Source organism: Salarias fasciatus, chromosome 7 (genome assembly GCF_902148845.1).
Source record: "Salarias fasciatus chromosome 7, fSalaFa1.1, whole genome shotgun sequence".
NCBI classification, from domain to species: domain Eukaryota; kingdom Metazoa; phylum Chordata; class Actinopteri; order Blenniiformes; family Blenniidae; genus Salarias; species Salarias fasciatus.
The window spans coordinates 6,298,347-6,312,212 of NC_043751.1; the positions used below are offsets into that span (position 1 = coordinate 6,298,347).

At 44.2% G+C, this 13,866-nt stretch overlaps 1 pseudogene; it reads right to left on the reverse strand.

The window, feature by feature from the left end:
- The window catches only part of LOC115391521 (unconventional myosin-IXAa-like), a 67,658-nt pseudogene that overhangs the window by 908 nt on the left and 52,884 nt on the right, over positions 1-13,866 (reverse strand).

The following is a 13,866-nucleotide window of genomic DNA, read 5'->3' on the forward strand; positions in this document are numbered from 1 at the left end:
AAAATGAGACCGAGTTTGACTTTAACATGTAACATAATGAATATACGTCTTCATCAGGATAATTAAACAGCCTCGGGTGCATTTTGAAAACACTGCCTGTGTTATCATAGAGCGATTACAGAGAATCCGTACAGCCGCCAGTCAAAAACTAACGAGACATTTCACATTCACAGGGAGCAGATATGCTGATTACACTATTATGTTTTTTAACTATTCAAACTGCTTTCATTGTATTGGTTTAGACCACTTTCCTCCAAAAACTCAATGATGAAACAATGACGAGTCCAAGGTGCCTGAATGTTACTCTAATTCAGTTATAAATCTACCAGTCATGCTCATTACATTTACTCAATTAATTACAACTCGAGTAACTTAGCTGAACGCATACATCGATTTAGTGAACAATCCTATGACTGCGTGAATGATGAATGTTCAGAGAGACAAGTTGCTGAACTCCAAACAATCTGAATGAATGGAAATATGGTTGAAAGAAATCCTGAACCTTCCCTTAAAAGACAAACGTTTCCACATTTGACATGGTCAGCCAGTTTGCAGCAGCACCGTCCACAGCCAGGCCAGTTTAAAGGGATTCCTCACTGCAGAGATTCAGTTAGTCTCTTCAACTAATATCTGCAAACAATTTTTTTTTATTATTTTTCTTTTTTTTTTGTACGACTCCATCACTGTATCAATGACAGCATTACAGGAGCTATCAAAACCTGTGCTTACATTGAGGAATCCCTTTAAAGCTTTTTACAGGCAGCTCTTCAGAGGTCGGCACAGGTCGCCTCCCTTTTTTTTTTTTTTTTTTGCTCCACTTCACCAAAAGCAGGCGGGCGTGGACGACCGAGAAAACACCGCCGGCGCCAAATAAACAAGAAGCTAACAGCCAGTGCAGCACGACACACCCATGAACACAGACGTACACAAACAATCTGCTCGTCCACGTGGTGATACTGACCAGATCACTCTCATAGTAATTGTCCCAGTGGAGTTTGTGCGATTTCTTTGTCATCTGGAAGCAAGGCAGAGGGTTAGGAGGAGGCGGTTTGGAAATTCACAGACATGACACATGCGGAGGGTGGACTCACGACGAGACACACACATCCTGGAAGCCAGGGGGAAAACTCATCCACAACAAGGTTGATCGGAGAGAGGAGGCGCTGGATCCAACCGGACGGGATGAAATGATTCGTTTCAAATTGTTTTCGATTCATAACTTTACTTTGATATTTATCTTACATTATACTTCGCTTTAAGACTCATGAGAGCGCTCCAGTCCCTGAAGAAGGCTCGGTGCGCTCCATGTCCATGTGCACAGGAAGATCCTGCAGCATGGTACATGCACCACGGCTCTGCACACGTGCGATTGGACCAACAACAATGGAGGCCTCTCCAGAGTTAGTGCTGCTCATTCTTTTGAATTGAACAGCTCTTCTTTCATGAAGTGCACGTTCACTTCTCCATCATCTGGAGAAATACTTCTGACACGCAACAGACTGAGTGGGCTTTAAAACCAGGAAGAGCTGAAAGTTGTCATCATTCTGTTGTGGTGTTTTCCAGGGTGTGAGTATATGCCTTATTTTCCAGTCAGCATGGTGCACACCCACTTAAAAATCCCCCATGATGCACCGCTCAGCAGTATCTTCGAGCAAGATTGCCTTTGTTTTTTTTTTTTTTCCCTAGGACGACCCGGCTTACTCTGCCTCTGATTGCTAGTACTCGCTGCATTCACTGATTTGATTGGTTAATGTCTGTTTACTGTGCAGCATGAGAGCTGGGGAGCCAATCAGGGTCATGGTGAGGCAAATACTGCTCATCAATACAGAACTATGTGACAATGAGCAAATATTATACAGTTTTCAATTACTATCTTAATTCCAGTTTAAAAGAGAAAAAAAGCTGCACCACTGAGTGTACTACAAAACACAGCGCCAACTAGTGGCCTGGCATGCGAACTACACCGTTCAGTCGTTTTCTGAACTGAAAACTGTTGGTTCCAGTTGACTGATCTCATGTAAACAGGGTCTAAGTTTATTGTTTAAAATATCAATATTTTATTTCCTTTTGTTGCAAAATGTCTGTAAGGATGTAAGGAATATGCATTTGTGGGATGAGCGGAAGGGCTTATTTTGCAGATTTAAAGATGATCGGATACTATTGCTGGAATTTGTTTCCCCAAGCTAACAACACCATGAGGAAAGTTAGTTCTGGGCAGGAAACTTCATAATCTACAAGAAACTATACTCAGCTCCTTCACTCATGTCTCAGTAGTATTTACTGCGAAGCAGCACATCCAAATAAAGACGTACCAACCACAAACGTCCTTAATTTGCTGCTTGTTTGACTGAAGAGCTTCACTAAATGTGCTTCAGAAGAACAAAGGTCGAGTCGCAGAAGCAGGAGGCTAAATCTGCATAATCACCCGCCTCCTTTGTGACTCTGTTGGTTTAGGGAGTGTGTGTGGACAAAAAAAAAAAACACCCATGTGCACGGAGAGCACGCGACTGCTGCCGTGTCGGCGCTCGCCAGCCCCGGATCCGCTAGCCGAGTTTAGCAGTTGCCATGGCAACAGGGCTGCATAGCATTGGGCAGGCGGGAGCGAGGAGGAGGGGTTGTTGTTGATGTTGTTGTTGTTGTGTGTGGATTAGGGGAGAAACAGGAGGAGGACGGGGGAGGAAACTGCTACTTTTTTAGCCAAACGGGAGACGAACAAAGAGCCGCCCCGTTTTTTAATTTATTTTTATGCTTTGCCTTTTCAGAGTGCGTCGACCGAGAAAAGGGAATCTGAATCCTCACATGTGCTGCCAACATGCAGGCACACATATGTGGGCTGCTGGCATGTGCACGCCTCGATACAAACACACGGGAGACACACAGGCGAGTTCTGGGCAGGACGATCAACACCTCCGAGCGCTGAAAACGGAGCGAGCGAAGAGAAGAGACAGCAAAACTGTCCGTCATCGTCTCCCGCTCCGATCAATGGCTCTCAGAGGCGCTCAGAATTTATTCGTCGATGAGATGAATCAGAATATTTTCCTGCAGTGGGAGTGAATGTTTACTCTACATGAAGATGATACGTAGCAGCGCCTCAATAAAACTCCCCCCTGCTTCAGGAAAGATGTCCAAAATGTTAAAAGTGACCCTGCACACATGCAGTCTTTCTGAAGCCTATTGACCGCCTGGACCAGGTGATAATGGAATCCTGTTGTCATCTCCAGTTGGCCTCAGCCCTCTTTTGACTCTTTTCTCAACACTCTCAGCTGCGTATGAGGCCACCTTAACCATTTATCAGACAGTTTTTTTCCTGCTTCTCCTTCGTGAATCCAAACAACTCAAACTGGGCAAAGTCTCAGCTGTAATCGAGACGCACTGGGTCTGATTAAAGAGAAGGCAAACGAGACCCGACACGGCCTTCAATGCGGAGCTACGGATCCATCTCTGTCTGGAGGACTGAAGCAATGAGCAACAGGACGGTAAATGTTGCGATGTGAGCTGTTTTTTCATCTCAACACAGCCAGGCTGGTTAATGGCCGAATGGGATTATTGCAATAGAATTCTGTGTTATCGAAGTCAATGAAACATTTAAAAAACACAGGTGGAAACTTGAATATCTGCACATGGATGTTCAGAAATGTCCACGAGTTCGAAGACGGCGAGTGAGTGAGAGGCGTTTCCTGTGAGTGCGGACCTGGTTGAGGTAGTGGTATTCCTCAGGCTTGAGCAGGTGGAAGGCCTTCCTCTCCTCGTCACTGGCTCCGGCCAGCAGGTAGTAAAACACGTGGTAGTTCCTGCACAGACACACAAACAAATAATAAAAAAATAAAAATAAAAATAAAACATCACTTTATACAGTCTAATTTCACAAACTTCACTTCCATTCGTCTCTTCAGTTTATTATCAAATCATGATAAACCTAAACAGAGCTGTGCTCCTCAGAGCAAAACATTAAAGGTCATGATTAATATTCTAAGAGTCGTATAACTAACATGATATGAATATCAATGTCCATACAACACACTCAGAATCCTTCTCTTTCTGAGCCACACTGGGGTCAAACAGAGGCGACCTGTCAGGAACACAACTTCCAGATTTACAGTAGTTTGCGCTTCATCGTTGAGCCTGCCTGCTGAAGATCTGCGACCGAGTCCTCTGAGAGGTCCCGGCTTTAGTTTCTACCGATCAATATGGCCTCCAGGGCCTGTCATCCAGGAGAAACAGAAACCCCGATCACCCCAATCAGAGAGCCACAGATTAGATGACTGTTGGAGGGTTTTGCATCTTTATTTGCACTAAAGCCGTCATGTAGACCGGATGGAGGACTTTGTATTTATTTCTTGCTGTGACCTGGGAGTGATGAGAAGATAATAATCCGTCCAAAATATCTAAAAAGCTGATTCCAACTTCAGGGCTGAGACCTCTTTCAGATTGACAGTCGATATATATTCAGTTTGCTGAGGAAGCAGGGCATTAAGTTTCTTCGACAAAGACCTTATGAGAGCACAGATATGGATTCCAGCTCGTATCCCACAGACCTCACTGTTTCACATTTCCTTCCTAAATGAATTCTTCCTGCACCGCATCACTCAGGGTTGCTTACGATTCGAATATAGATTCTCACTGGGGGAGAAGTTGGAGCTGGATTTGAAATAAACTGATTTTCAGGCCCGTGAAAAAGTTGCCTCAAGCTGTGGCAGAATTCTGTTGATGTTCAGTCGAGAGGCAAAAACGAAAAAAGCAGGTAAGTGCAGTAAAATGAGCTTCATCCGACGGATGGAAGACGCTCCAATTAAGAAAACAATTACAATGTGTGACTTCAAGCTGAAGTCTTCCCTTCAGAGACAGCTTGAGGCAAGACGCTACCACCGGAGGTCTGAGAAATGTGTTAAAATCAGAGAAAAGCATCAAGCTCTGCTGTGACTGAGCCAAGAAAGCAACAGATGAGTTAAATCATCCATCATCCGATCCAGCGGGAGACAGAGGGAGCACTCCTCACCTCTCATTGTGCTCCTGGTAGACCAGACGCGACTTCTCCAGCAGGTACTTCTCCACATATGCTCTGGAAACGAACACAAACACACACTGAGAAATCTCACCAAAGAAAAAAACGGATGCTGTCATTAAAACGTGACCACACGGAGAAAACTCTGAACACATGAGAGAAAAAAACCCACGGAGTCATCTGAAGGGAGCAGAGGCGTTCTTTCTTTTAGTGTTTGGGGCTTTTCAACACTTCAAGTGAGAAAGTTTGAGGATGTCTTACACAATCTTCAACCATTTGTTTTCACATCTTTACCCAGTATTTTCTTTCCTGCTCGCTGCTCACAGACTTTTGTTTCTGCATGGGACAATTCCCTCAGGGACGTCACGAAGATAGAGGACCAAACGGCTCTTGGAGAGTCCATACCCAAATATTTGTCTTAATTCTTCACTTACGCTTTCCCAAAATTCTGGTTTTTCCTTGGCATTTCCAAAAACTACCAGAATGATCTTCAAAAAGTCCACAATTTTACTGGACATGTAACTGCTTGCATTTTATTTTTGAAGTAATAAAGACACAAAGGAGATATTCCTCCAAATTCATGCGTTGGTGGTCGAGTGGGTGTGTGTGTGGTGTGTGTGAGTGTGGTGTGTGTGTGTCTCACCCCCTGACAGTGCCGCTCTCCTGATAGTTGACCTGGATGAACTTCCCGAAGCGGCTGGAGTTGTTGTTGTGGGCTGTTTTAGCATTCCCAAAGGCCTGAAGAGAGACGAGAAACAGAGAGTGAAACATTAGGCGCTACATCTGAACATTGCAAACACATCTGGGGGAGTTTCATCACACACACAACACACACACACAATCTTCAAACGCCGACTCAGAGGTTTTGAAGTCACACTGTAAAATACAGTAATGCTGAGCAGGTGTATGTTTGTTGAGTAAGAAACGCTGATCTTCATCATCAGATTCATTGTGAAGCTGTGATGTGGGCCTGCTTTTCGACGTCCTGCATGTCTACAGGCACACCTCATCATGGGAACTCAGCTTTTGGCCAAAACTGAAAAAATGTGTTGGGAGTCGAGGGGAAAAGCTTCCAATCACGGCGCAGCAACAGGGGTCATGAGGCGCAGCGAGGGGCCCACAAGAGGCGAGCACACACACACACAACAACCAACCACACCACACACACACACACACACGCTGTACAGGCCCCTGAGGATTCATCTTGGTTCTCATTAGCAGACTGGTGGAGAGAAGAAGAAAGGTAAGAATAAAAAACAAAACAAGACGTGTGACACTGGGAGGAGAAGTGAAGGAGAAAAAACTGCTTTAAATAAAGAAAAGGAACATTTAACAGAAGCTCAAAAGCAAAAAAAAAAAAAAAAAGATGAGCGTAAGAAAAACAGATGGAAACTACACACACAACGAGAGGATAAAAGAACACGATGGAGGACGCAGAAGGAAACACCAGAAAGAAGAACGTAAAAAGGGTAAAAAAAACAGATTTTCAAACAGCACAGTTCACAGCAGAGAGGGTGAAATTTCAGGCTGATGCAACGGTATTCTGGAGGGATGATGAATGAGTGAAGAGCGAGGGGGAGAGGAGGAGAGGAGGGGATACGTGGGAGGCACGTAATTGATTGTGTCTGCCGGGCGAACGCTACAACTCTAGAATAACACGGTTAATAAAAATAAAATCCTGCCCCTGATTCAAGCTTTGACCCTGTGATGCTTCACTGAAGAACCCCCCCTCCATCTCCAGATCTGCCAACCCGACACATATTCATTCCGCCGAGAAGAAAGGAGACGTTAAAAACCAGCTCGATGTTCCTCTTTTGCTCTATCCCCCCTCCGTCTTTTAATTCGCCCGTTCTCCTCCGACCATAATCCGTCTTCTCCCGGCGTTTCTTCCCCTCAGGGGTTCATCCAGTGACGGTCTAGCCGGAGTCGCAGACCACACGGTCTCCACGGAGCGAGAGAGCGCCTTCGATTAACCCCACGCCAAATATCGACACACAGCTTTCATCCGCAGCAGTTCCTGCAGATATCACTCACTCAGTGGCATAATATTTCCACTTTTGAGTTTTTTTATGGCGTAAAATCCACTTTCTCCAGTGACTGAAGTGTCAAATGAGGCCAGATCCAATGAAAACAGGAGCTGGAGGACACACTGGGAACATGGAACACACACACTGCTGAGGAGCAGCGGTGAGGTTCTCTAATGATTATAGAAAATAAAGAGGAACCAGTGAGGTGGCGTGCTGGAGTCCATCCCAGTGGCTATGAGCTGAAGCAGGGGACCGGGACAATTCTGCCAACCGTTAACTGAACAGTGGTGAATGGTTTCAACGCTCTGCGGAGTCAAAACGTAAATCTTAAAGAAAAACTGCAGATCACCGCATATGTTAACATTAAGAGGCAAGAGAAAGAGCACTGTGATCTGGAAGGAGACATTAAAAAGAACAAAAGCAGTGACACTGTCTCATGAAATGAGGGGTGTCAAACATAAGGCCCGCGGGCCAAAACTGGCCCACAAAAGCAGCAATCAAACTGTAAAAAAATTCATAAGAAACATGGATTTTTTTTTTTTTTTTTGGACAAATTTATGACGAGAATACAACACCGAGACCAGAGCTTAAACATCATTGATGCAGCCAAGAATGCTAGCTAACTAGCACTAGCCTCAAAGTGATGCTGTCAGGGGGAATTGGAAAATACAGTTTTTGGGACATTTCACTATATTTTACAACATAGGGCTTCATTAAAATGGTCTTTTTTTTTTTAAAATTGTAGTCATTTTCTCCACCAATTTTTTGGTTTTTGTGAAAATATACACAGCAAAGAAAAACTTTAAAACTACATATTTAAATATTACCATGCCATATTTTACTATTACGTTTCACTCGTTACAATTACTTCTTATATTTAAATTTGTGTAGTTCAGTCCTCCCTAATTAGGATTCACGGAGGTTCTTCCTGCATTAGCGTCAGACGTGTCGATTCAGACTTGTGTTTTTGCTCCCAGGATCTTTTGCTTTCTGTGTGTCTGACAAAGATAAATGAGCGGCGAGGCGGCGTCCGGATGATTTAGTGGCCGACTCTGCTTCATCATGGTCGACGTCGGCTGGGACCACAGCACAGGAAAACACACACCGCGAATGAGTGTGTGTCGAGCACGAGTGTGCGAACGGACCGGGGGAGATGATTGAGAAGCAGAAGAAAACGAATGATAGCGGGTGGGAAAACAAGAAAAAAAATTAACTCCTGAAAGACAAACTTTATATGACCTATTTTATGAGTGGATGATAAACAAAATCCACACATCGCTCGATTTCCTCTCATTTCCTGCCACCACTCCGCCGCTGCACACAAAGACCGAAGCAAAATGTTTACACTGAGAGGACAAAGCCCTCCAGCAGCTGGAGTAATAACGGTGGGAGCAGAGGCAGCGTGGTGATGGAGGGAGGAGGTCGGGGTGGACGGACGGGCCCGGAGGAGACGGAGGGCGTCGAAACCAGCGGCCAGGATGACAATGAACACATTTCATTTGCATCATGTTCTACTTTTCGTTTTCCAGAAAAAAACTTGCAGTTTAAAGGCATTAGATCCATGCAAAAACCAGAATCAGCTAAATTTATTGAAGAAGTTCAAGCTTAAAAACACGTTTGCATCTAAGAATGATGCGCGATGCTAATGTATGAGGAAATGCTGTGACGAACTGGTTGTCCTCTGTCCTGATGTGACCTACGCTCTGGGCCAACTGGATAAAAAATAGGAAAAAATGAAGGTAAATGCTGGGGGAAGCCAATGAAGGCTATCAGTAATTTGGATTAATTCACTCAGTTGGTTGTGCGGTGGCATGTTCTGAAAACCAGTGCTGGTCCACAGTCCAGGAGTTGAGAACCGCTGTGCAATCAGCTTAGTTTGCTTTCAGTCTGACGGAGGCTGCTAATACGTATTTATAACAACTTGTGATTTCAGGTAGCTGCCAACCCGTAACCTTGTTTCTGACACCGATTGGTCAAACTTAAGAAGTGTTTTTTGTTTAAGTAGGCTTTCATGATATAATACACTCAAAACAAGTGTGTTGAACTTTGACCTCGAGAACGCAAGAGCATTTCTTTATTGTAGTGAATCAGTAAAGGTTATTTAAAATAATTTGTTAAAAAAAACCAGTAAAATATTCTTCCTGATAATATACACAACATCATGAGAGTAAGGCGTTAATGTTTACTGTGAAAATGCATCGTCAGTGTTTTTGTTAGCGTTGTGGCTCAAACCTATCCGAGGATTGCACCAAAGCTAACAAAGACGTGGCCTTCAGGAGATATTCAAAAACAAGGAAAACTGACGGAAGCGAGTTAAAACTAGAGAGACTTGAATGCGATACGACACAAACCGATTTGACCCCGGCCGCCGCTGCGTAGCCTGTGGAGACACGAGTTCTCCAATAAGCAACATGAGTGTTAAAAACAGCTCGGCGCAGCGTCCATTTACACAAATCACCGCTCCAGTGCTTAGCCAGCCATATGCTACCGAAGCCAGCGCGCTGACCCCCAAGGCTTCATCCTGCTGCGGCTGTGTGTGTGTGTGTGTGCGTGCGAGCACGTGCGCGTGAAGGACCGAACTCCCAATATGCTAATGTGCGCTCGCGCGCTGCGATAGCCCCCGTGGGCTCGTCCACGCTGTCACATCGCATTAGCCAGCGGTTTGCTCCAGCGCTGCAGAAAGCTCCAGCTCTGAGGGAGCAAACGGCGGCGCCGCATCCCGACACGTGAAGAAGAAAGCGAAGCACGAGGACGATAATTAACACGTCAAGACGTTCCTGAAAGCGGGGGCTAAAATGGGCTCCAGCGCTAACGTTGATAACCTCGTGCTTCGTCCCTTTCTTCTTTTACTTTCAGTCTTTTCCTCCTTTTCCCGGCACGCGCCAGCGTTTCCCCAAACACTCTCAAAAATCATTAGGTGACCTAGATTATGGAAAACAAGTGGAAATGTGCCAAAACCACTGCTGGGCGAGCTCCCATAAGCTGGGTTTTTTTATGTTTCAGGGAGAACTGAGTGGTTCGCATTCCTGTTAAAGGCCTCGTTACCGCAATGTTTAATTCTCCATATAAATACAATAAGATCTCCATGAGCAGTAAACAATAATAAAAAAAAAAAAACTTTCCTTATAATTAGCGTCACCATTTGGAAATAAAGGAATTATGGACATCATCAAACAGGACTGGATGTTGGTTCTACCGTTTAAAAATATGCAGTGAGTTATCATGGAAACACAAACTATTAGATTTGGGGACGCAGAGACGACGATACTACTTTTACTTTAACTACTTTTACTTTAACTACTTTTTATATGAAGGACTTGCTTTAGCTATAATGTGTTTAATTAATCAAATTTATCCTTAAAATCACTTTTTTTCTATTTTTGCAAAAAACAAGATGTATAAGCAGACAGAATTTTAAATCATTCATGCCGAGGCTATTATGTTATAAATATCCATAGGGTGCTTTCAGGACCTGCAAATAGGTGAAAATAAGTAGAACTAAAAGTGCTGTTTGCATGAACAGGCTGATGATTGTGCAGCTGCGCAGCCTGTTTCGTATTTAGATGCAAACATGTTTCTCAGTTTAGTTTTCATTATTGATGCATCCTTAGGTTTGTTATGAAATCAGCAGGAATGAAAGTCTCACCGCCATCTGCTGATTCGCCCTGACAAGCCAAACTAGAAACCTCTGCCTTCCGGGACGTTTGACTCCAGAGCAGCTCCGCAGAGTGTCGGCGCAGGGTTTGACAGATACAGTGAACGCTCTGACTGTACACACACACATACCACACACACACAGTGGAAGACAAACCCTGTTTTGCTGCTTCATTTAACAGCTTTAACGTGACAGGAGGTGAATGCCAAGCGACACCGCTGATAGGCATCAGTTACACCGCCGGCCCACGCCTCCTGACAGCTTCCTCACCGGGAAAATAGCAACCCAGTGACTGAAGATCATCTGTCATGCAATTACGGCTTAGCAGAAAAACTGTGAAACCCATTACATTTCACAAAAGAAGAGAGTGGAAATGGTTTCAGGGAGAAATTACTCAGGAATGTTTCCAGAGCAACACGTTTCTTCAACGCGTTGTCCTTTAATCAAAGCTTTCCCCTCACAGAGACATGTTGGGCTGCTTAGCAGCAGTTCACTCCAGAGCGCCTCTGTCCTGTCGCCCCAGCAGACGCAGTCCCACAGCAGCATGAATGAAAAAAAAAACAAACAAAAAAAAAAACTATCTGTCACACGTTACTCGTGCCACGTTTCTCCAAATCTCTACTTTGGCGGGACTTTTCAGAAATCATCTTTTCTATGATATGTAGCTTCACTTATGTGTGAATGAGATGCGCCGATGTGATGAAACCCCCCCCCGTTTTGACTTGTTTCGTTGTCGTGAAAATGCAGCATCAGTCTTTGTGGATATGGATTTTGGAAATGCTGACATGCTCTACAGTTACATTGTCTTAGTCCCAATTTACATGACGTTTCATATAAAATCGCATCGTTTTTGGATATTTAGTTCACAAAAGTTTGCGTTGAAGAACCAGCGTTCTGATTTCATTGGTGAAAATGAATGAGAAAGTTGAATTTTCTATTACAGCTGACAGTGGACAATAAAGTACCAACTCGGAGGAGAATATCGACTTGAAATCATGATCATCACTCTGGAAGCAAACGCTGTTATCAACCATATGCAGAAGAACTATTTGCTGCAGTAGAGCGTCTCGGGATGGAGCCTGGACGTTAGGGCTGCACGATATTGGAAAAAACTGACATTGCGATTTTTGGGGGCTTGCAAATATTGCAATATATATTGCAATATTAAAAATAGAAGAATTTTCACCAGATGACCTGAATAGCTGTATTTGGGGAGATGGCCACTTGAGAGAAATACGTGGTGTTTCATACCGCTTGTCAATCATTTTTTTAAACCTCTTTAACGATCCACTGTGTTCAATGACACCATGTCTTTTGCTAGGTAAAAAGTTATTGCATCCATGATTTGTCGATGCTGTTTGGAGTTCCTATCATACGGTGTTATGCCGGCAAAGGCTTCTGTAATTGTCCTGGAAAACAGGAGCTTGTGATGGCGTTTCAAATGGTCCAACAGGTTTGACGTATTACCTCGTGTTGAGGCAACCACGACGAGTCACTGTCGGCAGAGAACGTTTTTTTGTTCTGTATCATCTTTTTTTACAGTCGAAATACATCCAAATTTTGGATGTTGACCTTCTTTGAGGACTAAATCCTTCGTCGCTTCCTCCTGCATGTCGCCTGTGTTCAGAGTGTACCTGAGAGCGGCCCCTCCCCTCCCCTCTCTGCTGTGGAGGAGGGGGGGGCGGTGAGTGCCGAGCAGGAGGGAGGAAGAGAGTGCAGCTGTGCAGAGCATGGAGCACCTTGCTGCTTTTACGAAGCAAAACAAAAGTTAATAATATAATAAAAAAATATTGCACATCCTGCGATGTGACTATTGCACATGTGCACATTGCGATGGCAATGTTCAAACGATATATTGTGCAGGCCTACTGGACGTTTCTAGAAAATGTCATTTTCACCCGTTTACACAGCGACAGAGCTCAGGTTTTTCTAGTTAAGTTCCACCTTGGGAGCAGTTTTCATCCGAGGACCTTTGTCTTGTAAACACGACAATTTACGTTTTCACTTGAAACCACTGACCGCAAAACATAAACGCTCCTGTTCCAAAGATTGATATGGATCTCATCAGACACAGCCTTCACCCATCATGTGACGATGGTGGCGGTAAAACGCTGACACTGGAGGACTCGGTGCTGTGCGGCTCAGAAACCATCTGAGTCTGTTTAACAGGAGAAGAGCGCTTTGTTTTCAAAGCTTTACTATCTGCACATTTACAGACGCGCTCAAAGCACATTCCTGTGTGAGCAGGTGCAGATCCACTTCACACAGCGGGTGTGTGTGTGTGTGTGTGTGTGTGTGTGGTGTGTGTGTGTGTGTGTGTGTGTGTGTGTGTGTGTGTGTGTGTGTGTGAGAGACAGGTGGCTTCAACTCTGACCCGTCCTCTGACTGTGCATGGGAAGCAGGTGCAAAGCTCAGCCAGCTTCACCAGGTGAGGAGCAGCATTTTAAATCTATATATTCTGCAACTAAAAGCTTTCAATTATAATACTGAGATCCAGTTTATTACAATATTTCATCAGTTTGATCACAAAACGATAAACAGAAGCCAGATTACATCTGTGATCAAATAATGAAAAGCAGAGAAAAAAGGAACTGTGGCTTTTAAAGAAAGTAAATTATACTGTCAGAGAATGAATATAACTTTAGGAACTACTGCCCACGGTTCACATACATGAAGGGCTGAAGTCTGGACCACACTGGGCCGACAGCTACCTTAACAGTTACTGTTTCATCAAACTCTCATTTACTGGAGGAAGAGCATCTCATCGACCCCATTCATAACACCTTCCAGTCACTGGAGTAACTTCAGCTAACAGCCAGATTATAGAGCATCTTTCTCCTAATAACGGACGGAACTTACTTTGCATCTGTACTTTATCAGCTCGCACACAGTGACTATGACAAACACTGCTGAGTTACAGTATGTTTGTTATGCGAAGCATTAGGTTACTCTTAAACAAAAGCAACATAGAAATAAAAAATGAAGGCATATCTACAACAATTTGATTTGCGCCACGTTTGACCACATCAACGGTTCTCCTATTCTGAACATGTGCAAGAGTTCCAGCTGCGTGCATCTAAAGGAAAAGCTAAATAATGCAAACAGAGCCAAAAGGCGCTGGTTCTGTTGACTCTGCATGTGAGTCCCTCCCTCTCCCGAATGCCTCCACTCCCGCTCTGGAT